Source organism: Vulpes vulpes, chromosome 14 (assembly GCF_048418805.1).
Source record: "Vulpes vulpes isolate BD-2025 chromosome 14, VulVul3, whole genome shotgun sequence".
Lineage (NCBI taxonomy): Eukaryota > Metazoa > Chordata > Mammalia > Carnivora > Canidae > Vulpes > Vulpes vulpes.
Genome location: NC_132793.1, coordinates 60,633,173 through 60,647,875, shown reverse-complemented (window position 1 = coordinate 60,647,875; position 14,703 = coordinate 60,633,173). Strand labels below are relative to the sequence as shown.

The 14,703-nt window shown below is 35.1% G+C and overlaps 1 protein-coding gene and 1 non-coding gene across 3 annotated transcripts in view; both read left to right on the top strand.

Annotated features, from left to right (window-relative positions):
* LNPEP (leucyl and cystinyl aminopeptidase) overlaps nt 1-14,703 on the top strand; it is an 88,040-nt gene that overhangs the window by 16,162 nt on the left and 57,175 nt on the right. Inside the window, exon 1 of one of the 2 annotated variants that reach the window (XM_072736696.1) lies at nt 6,381-6,517. The exons of the other annotated variant lie outside the window; for it this stretch is intronic. The gene's annotated coding sequence lies outside the window, so the exon portion shown is untranslated. Of the gene's footprint in view, nt 1-6,380; nt 6,518-14,703 lie in introns of those variants that run through there. 2 annotated transcript variants of the gene reach the window in all.
* LOC112915656 (small nucleolar RNA SNORA13) lies at nt 7,348-7,474 on the top strand. The gene has a single exon (XR_003234137.1). It is a non-coding gene; the product is annotated as a small nucleolar RNA SNORA13 (small nucleolar RNA).

Here is a 14,703-nt window from a genome sequence, read left to right as displayed (position 1 = left end):
GGAAAGTAATAAAATGTGTTAGAAACATTTGCATTAAAAAACAAATTTTAAAAATTAGTAAACTTTCATCTCTTAGCCAGAAAACTCCCACATTTATGATTATGCAGATTCTGCTGTCCCAAGTATCATGTTTTCCAGTTCCAGGATTCACCTAGTACTAAAGGGTAGAAGGAGACAGCACATAGTTTTCAAAAAATCAGCTATATTACAACATGAGAAATTTCCCTAAAAATACAATTTTTCAATCATATTTCGTCTCTGTTTTGTCTGAGATCAGGATGGAACCATGTTGCTCAGTCTTGAACTGTCAACCTGTTTGTTCATTGTAATGTGTCATTTTTCTTTTTCTGGTTTGGCCTTAAAGTCTTAAGAATTCATTTTACTATGAAATGTAAAAACTCATTTTTAAAAAAACATTTTAGTTCTTTGCTTTTTTCATAGGAAAAAGAATGGAATAAAGTAGTAACTCTAGCATCTTTTTTTTTTTTTTTTTGGTCTAGCATCTTATATACTTGCTGTTTAGATTGATGAGTGCTTTACAACATTATGAAGTTCTATTATCTGAAATGGACTCATTTAAAAAAGAAAAAAAACTTGTCTACCATGGCACAAGAACAAATGACTTATCTGAGGTTGCTTAACCATTTCCTGTAAGTCTGAGAAAGTGGTTGTTTTCAAAATCATTGAGCTGAATTTGGGTAGAACTAAACTTAGCCGAGCAGTTCGGTAGGTTACATTCACTCATCGTTTCACTTCCATCTTCCTTGTAGGAAAGTTGAAATTTAAAAATTAAAAAACGAAATCTTGATTTCATTAATTTTTCCTAACCAACTGAATAACTGAACAAAAATTAATTATCTATAAAATATAATGGGTTTAGAGGGTGGCATAAAAAGTTTCTAGTTTTCTAAGATATCAAAAAAAAGTTTCAGTAAAATGGGTGTTATATATGGATAATTTCATAATCCTAATGAGTGGTAGAAAGTTCAGTTTACTGCCCGTGATGAAGTTTTAACAGGGAATGTAATTGGGAAAATCAAACAGCACTTTTGAATACCTACTAAATTCCTGGTGGAGAGAGTTGTGCAAACCATCGTGTTCAGTGTCTGACACATGGTGGTAGTTGTATCAATCTCTTTGTAGTTCTTCAGCTCTGACCTAGAGGTGGCTCTGTGACCGCCCCAACCAGATCCAGAGGCTGTAGAGACATAGGACTTTTCTCTGGCACGTGGGACTTGGTTTGACATTCCCGGGGCTATTTTAAGTCATGGCACACGATCTAGTAGGGTTTAGTTACTACAGTCAGAAAAATGTAGGTTTGAAATTTGGCCATACCACTTACCAGCAAGTTATTTAGCCTCTCTGATTCTCACTTCTTCATCTATAAAATGTTGTGGGGATTAAATTAAATGAGATGACGTATGTAAAATGCTGATTAATAATACCGAAAGCTAATAATTATTTAGTACTTTACAGTGTGGCACTTTACTAACACTCTGTTCTAAATGCTTTACACTTATCCTATTTAATTCTCAAAACTCAATGAGATAGGTACTATTATTATGTCTATTTTACAAATGAACAGACTGAATTTGGAAAGATGAAATAACTTGCTCCGGGTTACACAGGAAGTGACCAGTCTGTTTTTTTTTTTTTTTTTCCAGTCTGGTTTGAGAGTCATTCTTAACTACTCTGCTGTGCCTGGCTCATTGTTAGCACATGCTAAAGCCCTTAGTGAATGTTCATTTTGATCATCATCATTATTGGTGGTGGCATTAAGAAGGGGATTTTGATAATGAACTTGATGTTAACTTTTTTCATTGTCTGACCTAGTCCTGTACTAGGACCCCAGGCAGAAAGAGCATCCACATATCTGTTGATGAGGGATAAACTATGGAGTTCTGTATCTCAAGGCTCTTGGGCTTTGGAGGAAAAGCCCACAGTTGCACAGTTTTCATTTGAAGAATGCTGTGCGTTCTGAATATTGGGTGTTCTATTCTAAAGGGTCAGAGTTGAAGTCTGACCATGAGGTCCTGCTTGTGTTCCCATTTCCAAGATGCTATAGAAGCATAGAACTAGTATGTACAGTGTAACCTCAGTTTTGTCTTAGGGAATAAATGAATCTGTAAGAATTGTACACCACAATATTAATAGCTACTGTGTGGATGATGGATAAATCATTTATCTATTGCTGTGTAACTAACAGCACAACTTAAGGCTTAAAATAATAACCATTTTATTTGCTCACAATTTTGTAGGTCATCAGTTTGTACTGGGCTCAGCTGGATGTTTCTTCCACTGGTCTTGCCTGAGGTCACTTGATTTAACAGCTTAATTTGGAGCTGGAAGATTTAAAATAGCTTAATTGGCTTATCTGGCCATTGGTGCTGCCTGTTGGCTGGGCCTGTCTTTCCAGCACGGTTCCTCATCCACAGGGAGACTAGCTCAGATTTATTTTTATGGGGCTTTCTGGTCAGTACAAGAGAAATAATGAAAGGGACGGGGTCTCTTAAAGCTAGGATTAGAAATTTTACAGTGTCATTTATGCAGTACCATTAATGGAAGCAAGTTTTAAGGCCATTATATTCAAGGGGTGGAGATACAGACTCCACTTCTTAATAAGAGGTCCCATGAGGTTAGGTTAATAGCAAGTTCTGTCCTGCTCTCCCAGGTTTTCTGCACCATCCAGGGCCATTTCTAAGACACTGCAACAGTGTTGATAATTTTTCATCAATTCATTAACTTTAGATCTCCACAGATTAAAGAATGGTCTGTATAAATTTGAGGGAGGTTTCCTGTTTTTATACAGATAAAAAGTAGAAAGTATAGATAATAAAAATGCTCAATATACCCATAACTCCCAGAAATAACTAGTATTAACATTTTTATTTACGGTGCATCCAACTGGATGAATATTTATTTAAAATTCTGTAAATTGCCACTTAATACTATATTTTGCACAACTTTCCATGTTTTAGATAGAAGTAAATAATGTTTATGATATAATTAATTTTTATTTCTGATATTTTATTAGGTATGAATATATCTAGCCCCAATAGTTTCACACTTAGATTGTTTCTTTTTCTTACTGTGTAAATAAGACTGCTGTAAACATTCTTATACATACATCTTTCTTCAGTTACTCATAGGATGTATTTCTCTTCTGGAGTTACTTAGTCAAAGAATACATTTTAAGTTTTGACATGTATTAATGAGACATGATTTTAAACATCTTGTGGTTTAAACTCATCAGCAAGTGTAACTACAGAGTAAAGTTCTTAAGTGTTGTAGTAAAATTATTCTTTAGACATTCATGAGTAGATGTATACATTATGATTTGTGTTTGGGGGAACTTAGATGTGTGCGTGCCCTTGATTGTCAGGATGAACTGTTAGGGTAAACCTTAGATTTAGATCAGTTTCCCTTTAACGTGATCTCAAATATAATGAATAACTTTGAAAAACTAGTTAAAAATGGAAGTCATAAAGAAAAATACTTTGCTCTAGTATTTCAAGTCAAAATGTGTAAATTTAGTTACTAATATTGTCTTATGGACTGAAGCTTTTATTTTGCATGTGGACCCACTGATTAGAGTTTTGTGTCTTCTGTGCTGCCCATGATGCATCTATAATTTCCAGGTTCTTCTTCTTTTTTTTTTTTTTTTCCAAGTGGTTTGAGAACTTAGACACTTTGAAGCCTGGGAGCAAACATTCTGCTGTAGGGCCCTGTTTCCCCAATCTTTTTGTTTTTTCTTGGTAATACTTAATTTGGCAGCTGTGTTACTTGGGAGACTTGCTTTTGTAGGGTCTTTCTGTTGTATACTCAGCTTTCACAGAAACAGTTTTCCTCCTTTTTTTTTTTTTTCATTTAATGAAATACTTATGTAACTACAATCATAATTTTAACTAGCATGTATTGACTGGAGAACAACTAATCCTTGGCAAGAACACAGCTGCTCTGGTGGGGACATAAGTGTTTGGACCTTCTAGATAGTAGCGCTTTTGGCATCAGTGGGCACTTGGTGTCAGAAAATGTCTTTTGAGAGGAATGGAGAACATTGGCTGATTTAGAGGTTTAAGTGGACATAAGTTAAAAGCATGCCTAATTTGTTGAGGTAGAAAATTTTCTTCCTTTACTAAAGGAAATTACTCTTATTTTTTAATTCTTGTATTGCAGTTAAGGTTTGTATTAAACTACAGGTGTTTATTTGTTTTTTTTTTTTAAGATTTTATTTATTTATACATGAGAGACATAGAGAAAGAGGCAGAGACATAGGCAGAGGAAGAAGCAGGCTCCCTGCAGGGAGCCTGATATGGGACTTGATCCCAGGACCTCTGGATCACCACCTGAGCCAAAGGCAGACGCTCAACCACTGAGCCTTTACGTGAAATTCTATATTTGAAATTTCACGCCCCGCCCCTCCTTGATCCTTTACGTGAAATTCTATATTTGAAACATTTCATGTCCAGATTATGTGCTGTAGCCCTTGTTTGTATTTGATACTCTTTGATCATTGGCCTTCTCTAGTAGAATGCTTCCTTTTCATCTTAAATGTTCTCCTTGATAGATATTTAAAATTATGTGCTTCATAGCTGCAACGGAAAACAAACAAGTTCATATTATTTGCTTCTTTCCTCCTGCACTAAAATGTTGATTTTTTGCTTATTGTTGACTACAAAATTGCACAGAAAATAACAGATGTGATTAGGCTCAGGGAATAAAATGTGGTGTAGAATTTGAAGATAGAGAAAAGTTTATTGACAGTGTTTTAGTTTGGTAATGTAAAATTGATAGCTTTGTAATACTGCCCTTCAGGTTATTTTAATCAGAAAATGTGAGCATTATATAAATTTAAATTGCCTTCTTATAAAGTGTAGCTGTCATTGGTTATCTGAGTTTTATTGTGTAAATGCAATTATAGTAAATGAGCATGGCCTTTAGATACACTTAATCCCTAGAGATATTTTGGGAAGAGTTGTAGTGTATTTACAATCAAGGCAGCCATTTGGCAAATATCTCAAAAGTCACATGACTTCAAATGTAAACCCTGTGTATTAAAATCTCTGCAAAACAGAATTATCTCAAGTTACTGTCTTCCACACTGAAATCCTTTATGGGCGTTGCTGTTGCTGATCTTAAACGACATCAAGAGGCCAGAATTGTTGCTTATGTTATCATTTGGTATTTGTGGCACAGAAGACAGATTGGGTTTCTAGACTTTACCTATTTTATGAATTTTTTTACTGATGTGTGCTGTAGGTGACATTTAAGCATCATCTTTTATAGTAAAAGGTGGGGGGGTGGGGAATGGTACCAATGCATCTTAAAGGGAAGTGCTGTGTGTGTAGTTGAAAAGTAAAAGATGTGTTTATTTGCTATGATTTTGAAGCTCCTACCATAATTATTTAATATATTAGCAAATAACATTTAATGTAGTACTTCATAGTTTGCAAAGTGTTATGACCCATTTATCTTATTTGATGTCTATGATTATCTAAGCAGGTTGGGCAGTCATTATTTTCTTTTTACCTGTAAGAAAACTGAGGTCCCAACAACACACTAAGTGGTGGAGCCAGAACCAAAATCCACATGTTCCTCAGCACTATGCTTTATGCCTCCTAAAGCATAATTGATTTAAATTTCACACTGGCTCTGAGGGAAGAGTACTAAGAAGTAAGTAAGAAGTAAGAATAGTCAGTGTCCAGAAGAAATGATATGGAGTGATTCAAAGCCCATAATCACTGAAGTACTACTAAGCCCTGCTGATTTGGGACCCAACCCCACAATAGATGTTAGGAGGACCTTCTTAACCTCATAGCTAGCTTGTTAATTCTATCTTATTCCAAACTTTAGTAAGCCTTGGAGATTTAGCCCTTGGAGAATCTGTGAGTGGACATGGAGGTAATTTTCATTAATTAATACTTAATTTTAATATGTTGGGTGTTGCTACTCTCATTTCAACATTTATTATAGCTATTTTCCCTGCAGGGCACCAGGGATACGGTGATGAGTGAGATAATTGCCCCTCCCTAGAAGAACTGTTTCAGGGTGAAGCAGAATCTATAATTATAGTTTACCTATGCAGAACTTCCCTTCTTTATTGGTTAAACCAGGCCTTGAAATTTTTCTAAACCTTCTCACCTTCAAATTATATAATTCTGTAATAAGCAAAGAGTTCCAGAATTAAAATGTGGAAAAATTTTAGAAAAATGTATGGAGCAGGTTTTGGAACTTCATATTTCATCCTAAATGTGAAAGGCTGTATGAGTATGTCGTGTGCATAACTATCATTTGCCAGATTTGAGAGGCTGCCAGGGGTTTGTAGTGTGGAAAGAGTGAGGTGACTCATGATTCGGGAATGATTGTTTTGATCTCTCCCTGTAGGCTCCGTAGAACATTGGCAGGGCGGCCAGCATAATTAACACTGCACAGTCTAATTATAAACACAACTCTGTGGACAGTGGCTACCATAGAAGAAAGCCTGTATTGGATAAACAATCAAGCTGGCAGGATTCTTGTGAGTGATGACTAGATAAGGTCAAGTTTACTATAAATCAAATTGCTTTTCCTAGATTGTCTCAGGAGTTACCATAGGGGAAAAAGGTATTTACTGTGAAAGTCTCGCTGGGTTATTTTCTTAAGGGCCCATTGAAGCATTTCTTTATTGCAGTCCTTCTAACCTTTTCATCCTGAGAAAACAGGCGTCTTAATTTTTATGGTGTGCTGTTTTAGGGAGAGGAGGGGGATGGGTCACAGTAGCACACTTGTTCCAGTAATAGTTGAATTGATTTTGAAAAGGTGAAAGAAACTAGGGATTTGAAAAGCTTATATAGGACTAGTGTACTGAAGAGTGAGAAAAGCGAGTCCTGTGGGCTGAGGAAGGTGAGGAGGCTGGGCTCAGGGTGCAGCGGTAAAGTGGCCACGATAGCCCAGGCTTGTGAGAAACTGAGACGTATGTTACACATGATGGCCTTGCACACCAGTCAGAGGCAGCGCAGGCACTGTACATGGTTGTATGTGTTTAAGGATTTGTTGAAGCGTGGCATGGAGCTGAGGAATGACTTAGTTTAAATATAGGTTTAGCCACTGGCTCCTGAGGTTTAGAACAAAGCTGCTGGTCCTGGAGGTGGGTTTCACAAAACTGTAAACCTGTGCTATACTGCAGGATGGTTGTATTTCTGCAGAATGAACCTCAGATTTGTGATTTACCCTAAATAAAGTAGCACTTTAAATCAAATGCTTAAAAATGAGGCTTTTTTTTTTTTTTTTGGCTTTTGCTTTTGCTTTGTCTTATTGAGAAGTACTCAGTTAAAATTTTAAATGGACACTGAAAGACATTTTTCCTTTTGCCTTTGTGTTGCCCATTCTCTTTTGGAAACTTGCGAATGTGGTGTCAAAAAAAGCAGAAACTAAACACTTTGCAGCCTTTTCCTGTCCTTGAATTTTTGGTGTAGGAGCTGTATAAGTAACAGTTTATGCTTTTACATTAGTTTACACGTGTGATCTTGAGTTTTCTGTTAAATGTATGGTTTTTCTTAGACAGTTTTAAAAAAGATTTCTCTTTTTAATAAAACAATATACAGAAATCTAAATTCAGAAATAAATGAGTTAAGTACAGGTTTCTTTTTTGGTTTTCTTTTTGCATAAGAATACTTTTTTTATAACCATTGAAGATATTTTATAAGAGGTTTTCTTTAAGTACTGCTCCAATTCCTTTTAAATTTACAAAAAAAAAATTACAAAAAAACTTACAAAAGAAATTCTAGCTTTTTATTTTAAAAGGAGGGGGGAAACATATGGATGTAGCTAGCATTATCATTGGCTACATATTTACCAGACACTCTTGGAAGAGGTACAGATATAAAGCTGTGGGGCTTGTGAAAGATAATTTCTGTCCCTGGCCCAGGACCCAGTTCTTATTTGTCTCTTACATGAACCTAACTACACTTTTGAGAAGTGAAAAACTGGTCTTGGAGATCCATGAGAACCTGACATAACGTTGATTTTAAGGCCAGTTCCTAGGAGAATATGATTAAGAGCCAGTAATACTACTTTCCTGCCCTCCAGCATTTTTTGCTTTAAAAATTTCTGTTGTTTCAGTTTTCTATTTCTTTGATTTCCACTCTGTTCTTTATTATTTCTTCTCTTAGGCTTAATATACTATTCTTTTTGCTTTCCTAGGGTGGAAACTTATATCACTAATTTTGAACCTCTTTCTAACATAGGCATTTAAAGCAATAAATTTATTTTTTTAATTTATTATTTATTTCAGATATTTTTAAATTCCTGTGGTTTATTATTTGGCTTGTGAATTATTTAGAAATTTTCTGCTTTCCATATATTGTCTAGATTATTATTAGTGGTTTTAAAAAATTATTTCTATTGTGGTTAGGGAACATAGTCTCTAAAAAACTCTTTCGGTCTTTTAAAGTTCATTGAGATTCGTTTAATGGCCCAGTATATGTGTTCTTCAGTTGTTCAGTGTAATGTTCTATAAATGTCTTTTCAGTCAAATTAGATGATGGTGTTGTTTAGATATCCTTGGCTTTACTCTTTTCTTTTCTCCTTGTTCAATCAATTTTGAAGAGAAAGATGATAGACTCTCCAGTTATGATTGTGGATGTTTCTGTGTCTTGAGTTTTGCCATTTTGTTTAGAATTTTGAAGCTCCTTTATTAGATACATACATACTTAAGCTTGGTATCTTATTCTGATGAATTTATTTTATCATAATAAAATTTTATTGTAACTTGTTAACCTATTTGTGTTCTTAAATTTAAAAGTTATCTTTTATAAACAATGTGTAGTTGAGTCTTGCTTTTTTAAATCCAGTGTGACAATCTCTGTCCTTTAGCTGGATTGCTTAATCCATGAACAGTTAATGAAATTATTTATGTGGTTGTGTTTAAATCTACCACTTTGCCATTGTTTTTATTTGTCCCTTTTGTTTTTGTTTCTGTTTCTTTTTTAATACCCTCTTATGGGTTAATTGAGTACTTTAAAATTAATTTTATTTTCTTTACTGGCTTTTTAGTTATCCATCTTTTAAATTACATCTTTTATCGATTACTCTAGGGTTAAAATTTGCATCTTTAACTCATTAAAGTCTGTTTATTGTGAATATTATATCATTTAACATTTATACCCATTTCTCTCTCTTCTTTACATCTCCTGCTTTTCACTGGACACTTCCATTACCCCTTCTCACTTCACAAATATAACTTAATTTCTCTTATCCACCCTCTCTATTCTTTGTGCTCTTGTTGTCATATTTTTTATTACATAACATACATATTCTATATATGTTAAAAACTGCTTACATACTATCTTTAAGATAGTTTTAATATACAGCTTTTTAATGAAATTTTGAGAAGAATAAAGACCATAAACTTTTATTTTTAACAACTTACTCATCATTTCTGATATTCTTTCCTTCTTTCAGATTTCAGTTTGTCTCATATCATTTCCCTCCCACCTAGAGAACCTTCTTTATAGGATCTTGTAGTGCACAACTTCTTGGGATTAATTCTGTCAGCTTTTATTTTAGAAGATCTTTATCTCATTTTTTGAGGGATATTTTCACTGGTTATAGAATTCTGAGTTGACAGGTTTTTTTTTTTTTCTTACAGCCCCTTAAAAATGTTGTTCTGTCATCTTCTGGCCCCCATTGTTATGATGAAGTTAGTGTTCTTTGTATTATTTTTCCTCCTGTATGTAACATATTGTTTTTAGGCTTTTTAAAGGACTTTCTCTTTGGTTTTCAGCACTTTGACCATGATGTAGCTAGATATGATTTTCTTTTATCTATTGTTTTTAGAGTTTGATGAGCTTTTTGGATCTGGTAATAGTGTTTTCAGCAAACTTAATACAATTTTAACTTTTGTGCCTTCAGATGTTTTTCTGCTTTATTTTTAGAGTCTTTTGGGGCTCCTGTTACATATGTGTTAGACAATCTCAAATTTCTGATACTGTATTAATTTTTCTTTGATCTTATTTTTTTTCTTTGTTCCTCAAATTGGTGATTGCTAGTGATCTGCCAAGTTCATGGACTCTTCCTTCTGCCATCTCCAATCTCCTATTAAGTCTATTCAGTGAGTTTTTCATTTTAATTATTGAACCTTTCAACCCTAGAATTTCCTTTTTCCCCCTCCCATTTGATTGTGTTGTGTAGTTTCAGTTTCCTTACTGAGAGTTTCATCTGTTTATGTATTTTCCTTTCTTATTATTGTTGTTTAAAAACATTTTACTTTATTTAAGACATATTTCAAATAGCAGCTCTGAAGTTTTTACTAAATGCAATATTTGGGCCAACTTAAAGTCAGTTTCTAATGACTTATTTTTTCTTATGGGTCACATTTCTTGTTTTGTTCAATGTCTAGTAATGTTTTTATTATGTATTGGCAGTGTTAACATATTGAAGATATGCCAATTTTTTAAAAAAATTTTTTAGTGTAGAGTGTTTTGTTTTATTTTTTAGTAGCAGTTTAGTTACTGGCTGATGGCCCAATACAGGCTTTATGTAGGCTTTATGGTTTGCCGGGGGAATATCTGTGGAAAGCTCAAGGTTTTTTTTCTGGCTCCCCTAACTTAGCACAACTCTTCCACCAGATTCTTTTTGCCTTGTGGGTTTTGTTAGGGCTTGGTTTTAGACTTTGTTAATGTGGTCTAGAGTTGGTCTTATTCTAGGGTGTACTTTTTCCCTTGAAGTGAAGCCTTTCTAGCATTTCAAATTGATATGCAGAGTGGTCATGAGTTCTCTTTATTCAGGCTGGATTAGATTGGCAATGTTTCCCTCTGTTGCTTGACCTTATTACAGCTGCTCTTTTGTAAGCCTTATGTAGTTACACTCAGCATTGGTTAAGGACTCTCAGGGAACCCTTATACAAACTTCTGTGGTCCCTACTCGGCACAGTCCTGCCCTCTTCAGTGTCCGGCCATGCTCTACTAGGACTCTAACTCACTATACTACAATTAGAAAGTTGTCCCAAGGCAGAGAACCAAGCAAATGTAGGCTCACATTATTGTTCCTTTATCCAGTAGCTAAAAATAGTTGCATCATTTTGTCCAGTTTAATAGTTGTTTACAAGAGGAAGAAAAATCTGGTATCAATTACAGTGTCATATTGGAAGTGGAGGTCTCCCTTTTTTATAATGTGTTGGAGTGAACTTTATAGGTAAGTTGAAAGAGAAAAATAAATCTTGGTCTCTCCTAGAATGAAATAAAGTGAGCTTATGGTGCTTATGAACTGACCATTTCTCTTTGATCTTCCTTCCTCCCACCTCTACTCTTCCATTCATGACTATCCTAGCGCTCTAGTCATAAGAGAGGCAAAGTGGGAAAAGGGAACAGAAGAAAGACCTCTACTTGGATCATGCATCCTAGGTTGTGACCCTGGACCTGTCAATTGGAAAATTAAATGGGCTTTTTGAAACAGCACTATGTAAAAGTAGGAATGCATATAGGACTTTTCTGCATTAGTATTTTATGACACTGCTCATACATTGCAAGCATTGTTTGTAAGCAAACAGGGTGTATCAGAGAAAGAGGCTTTTGAGAACATCTTTAAAACTTATCCTGTTAGTAACTACTCTTCAGATTCTGGTGAGAAGATGATGTTTCTTAAACTCATAACTTAACAGAAGCATTGTAATCAATAGACTTTCTGAGTGTGTCCCTTGAGAGGGAATAGGGTATTGTTTTATCAGATCAGGACTATACAGAAAAATCACTGTTTTTGTTCTAAATTCTAGTTGTTTTATTTCCTTTTTAAGATTAAATTTTTAAAAGATGAAACCTCTTTTTGATTGCAGAGGATTGCTTATTTGGGAAATAATTACCTTGTTTGATAAGCATCCATCACTTCAGAAATTTTATAGTTTCCATTTGGAAATGATCTAGAAGATATAAAAAAAGCTTGAAGCTTTTAGCTCTGTTTAAATATATCTAAGAGGCCTCAAAAGAAGCATAATTCTTTACTGTTAAGGCCCAATTTAAATCTAGCAAGTTGGGACGCCTGGGTAGCTCAGCAATGGAGTGTCTGCCTTCGGCCCAGGGCGTGATCCTGGAGTTCCGGGATCGAGTACCGCATCAGGTGCCCTGCATGGAGCCTGCTTCTTTCTCTGCCTGTGTCTGTGCCTCCTCTCTGTGTCCCTCATGAATAAATAAATAGAATCTTAAAATCAAGCAAGCAAGCAAGTTGCTGTATTACCAAATTGAATATAACCATTTTGGATCTGCCCAAAAACCCTTGTTGAAATTAGGCCTATTCTTTCAAAGTTATTCTGGCTTGTTGGTTTGAAAATATACCCCATTTCATTTCATTTTCTCAGAAAATGTAATGGTAGTTTAAAGGGATTAAAATCGTGGGAAGTTTTCTTGTTTTAATTCAAGTTGCTCACTGTGTTTTTTGCCATAGCTTTACTTTTTGTTGTGTTTTCTAAATTCAACCCGTTAATCACTTTCTCTCTTGCCAGCACCTTCTATGCATTTTCCCTTTAGCTTTTCACCACATCCTCTCTACATATTTAACCCTGAATTATCCCATCTGCTTTCTCTACTCTAAACATGTTTTGGCATTAATTTTTTCATTTTTTAATTGTGATAAAATACACATAACTTGCTTTTTCTTCTTTTAGACTTGGGTTGGTAAGCACTGCTAAAGGCATTTATGGAGACAGGTAGTATGACAAAATCTGCTGGATGTACTGAACTTCTCAGCCATGCTTTGTCCTTGGGTCATCCTTCCCTTCCCCATCCTTCCTTTGCTCCTGTACTCCATTTTTCTCTTTAAGCCACCTGTGCCTTTCCCACAACTGCCTTTGGGCAGATAGCCTTGATTCCTCTTTTCTAGAAAACATGGAGACTCTCTGCTCTTCACCTCCTCAGCTTTTCATGCTCTTATATATGCTGCTTTTCTGCCTTCACTTTCTGTCCCCCAAGTTCAGAGAAGTGCCTACTTCCCAAGGTTAATCTCTCTCCTGGAGTTTGTGTGAGGTCTTCCTGCCCCTCTGGGATATTATTCCAACATTTGCTCTGGTCTGTTTCTTCACCTCCACATTTTGTCATTCTTTACTTTTCCTGCATTCTTAAAGTTGTTCCCATCTTAAACGCACACAAACAAATTTAAAGAAGGACTTAACTCTTCTCTGTGCCATATTTTCTTTTAGTTTGGCCCTATGTTATGTTTTTTTTTCCTTGACATGTAACTATGTACCTTGAAAGAATAGCCTGCAGCTCTTGCCTTCCATGTTAATTTTCCATTCTTTGGACTGTTGATGTTAGGTTCTCATTCCTACCATGCACCTGAAGTGACCTTCCTTCATAAAAGTCACTTCCTTCATGAAAACTTCCTTTGTTTTCTGGGATGCTATTGTCCTAGTTTTCCTACCTTTAGTAATGTTCCTTCTAATTCTCCTTTTCTGTCTGTCTTCCTCTGCCCACCTCTTCAGTGCTGATGCTCTCTGACTCTTACCTCTTTTCGCTTGTCTGCATGATTTTCATTTTGTATACATCCCCAGGTGATTCTGAAATCTGAATCTTCCATGCAGGTGCCTGTGTTGAGTCCAGATCCACGTAACCTAATCCTCAAGCAATCCTATAAAATAGTTAGGTTTTCCACATTTATAGGTAAGGAAATTGAAGTGCAGGGTTGTCTGGTAACCCATTTGAGATCATGCAGTAAGTCCAAGAGGCAGGATTTGAACTTCTTTCTAAAGTTAGGTCTTTAACTCTGTAATAAGCTGTTAATCAAACATCTCCACCTGGCTATCTGACATATATTAAATAACAAATGCCATCCCCTGACTCCATTCTCATTACTCTTCCTACATCCACCACCCCCCTAAAAAACAAACAACAACAACAAAAAGAGAATTTGAAAACCTATACTCTTAATCTCAATGAATGGCATTCTTTCTTCCAGTTATCCAAACCAGAATGTATGCTGAGAATTGATATAGATCCCTCTATCACTCCATCTTACAGACCTGCCTGGCCCAAGGGAGCATCAGTTCCTGAGTATTCTCCCTTTTTAACATGACTTGTAATCATTCCCTTCTTTTCACTTCTACTGCCATCATAGTTGAGAACTTCATATTGACCTGGATTGCCATTATAGTAACAATCCGACCCATTTCCTCCTTATTACCTGAGTGAAGAATTGAGGTTTTTTGTTTTGTTTTGTTTTTTAATTGTTAATCTGTTGCAGAAGTTTTGTAGCATTTGAAAATATAAATTACTGGAAAACAATGAAAAAAAGACATACAATCTATAAGTTCCATTTTTTAGATGATTGAATTTGATAGACATAAAATTACTGATAAACTGCTATGAAAGTTTTTAAATACTAATCATGCACATGTGTCTTGTCACAGACAGCAGTTTGTAGATTGACACTGATCCACAGACAACACTAAGGAGCACCAGTTCATAGAAGGATGAAAAGAAATGTCTTCAGTTTTCTTAGATTATTACCACATGGGCTTATGTTATTTAAAACTGAAACATGTCAGCTAGGTCATTCTTTGCTTTTGGCTTATAGATAGCATATATATGTGGATTTAAGAGATTTTAGAAAGTTTCCTGTTTCTGATGGATCCCTTCTTTTATTTTTTATTTTTTGGGTCCTTTCTTTTAATATAAATAAATCCTATTAGAGCAAGGGTAATCATTGTCACATTACAATTTAATGCTAAGAATCCAAAGT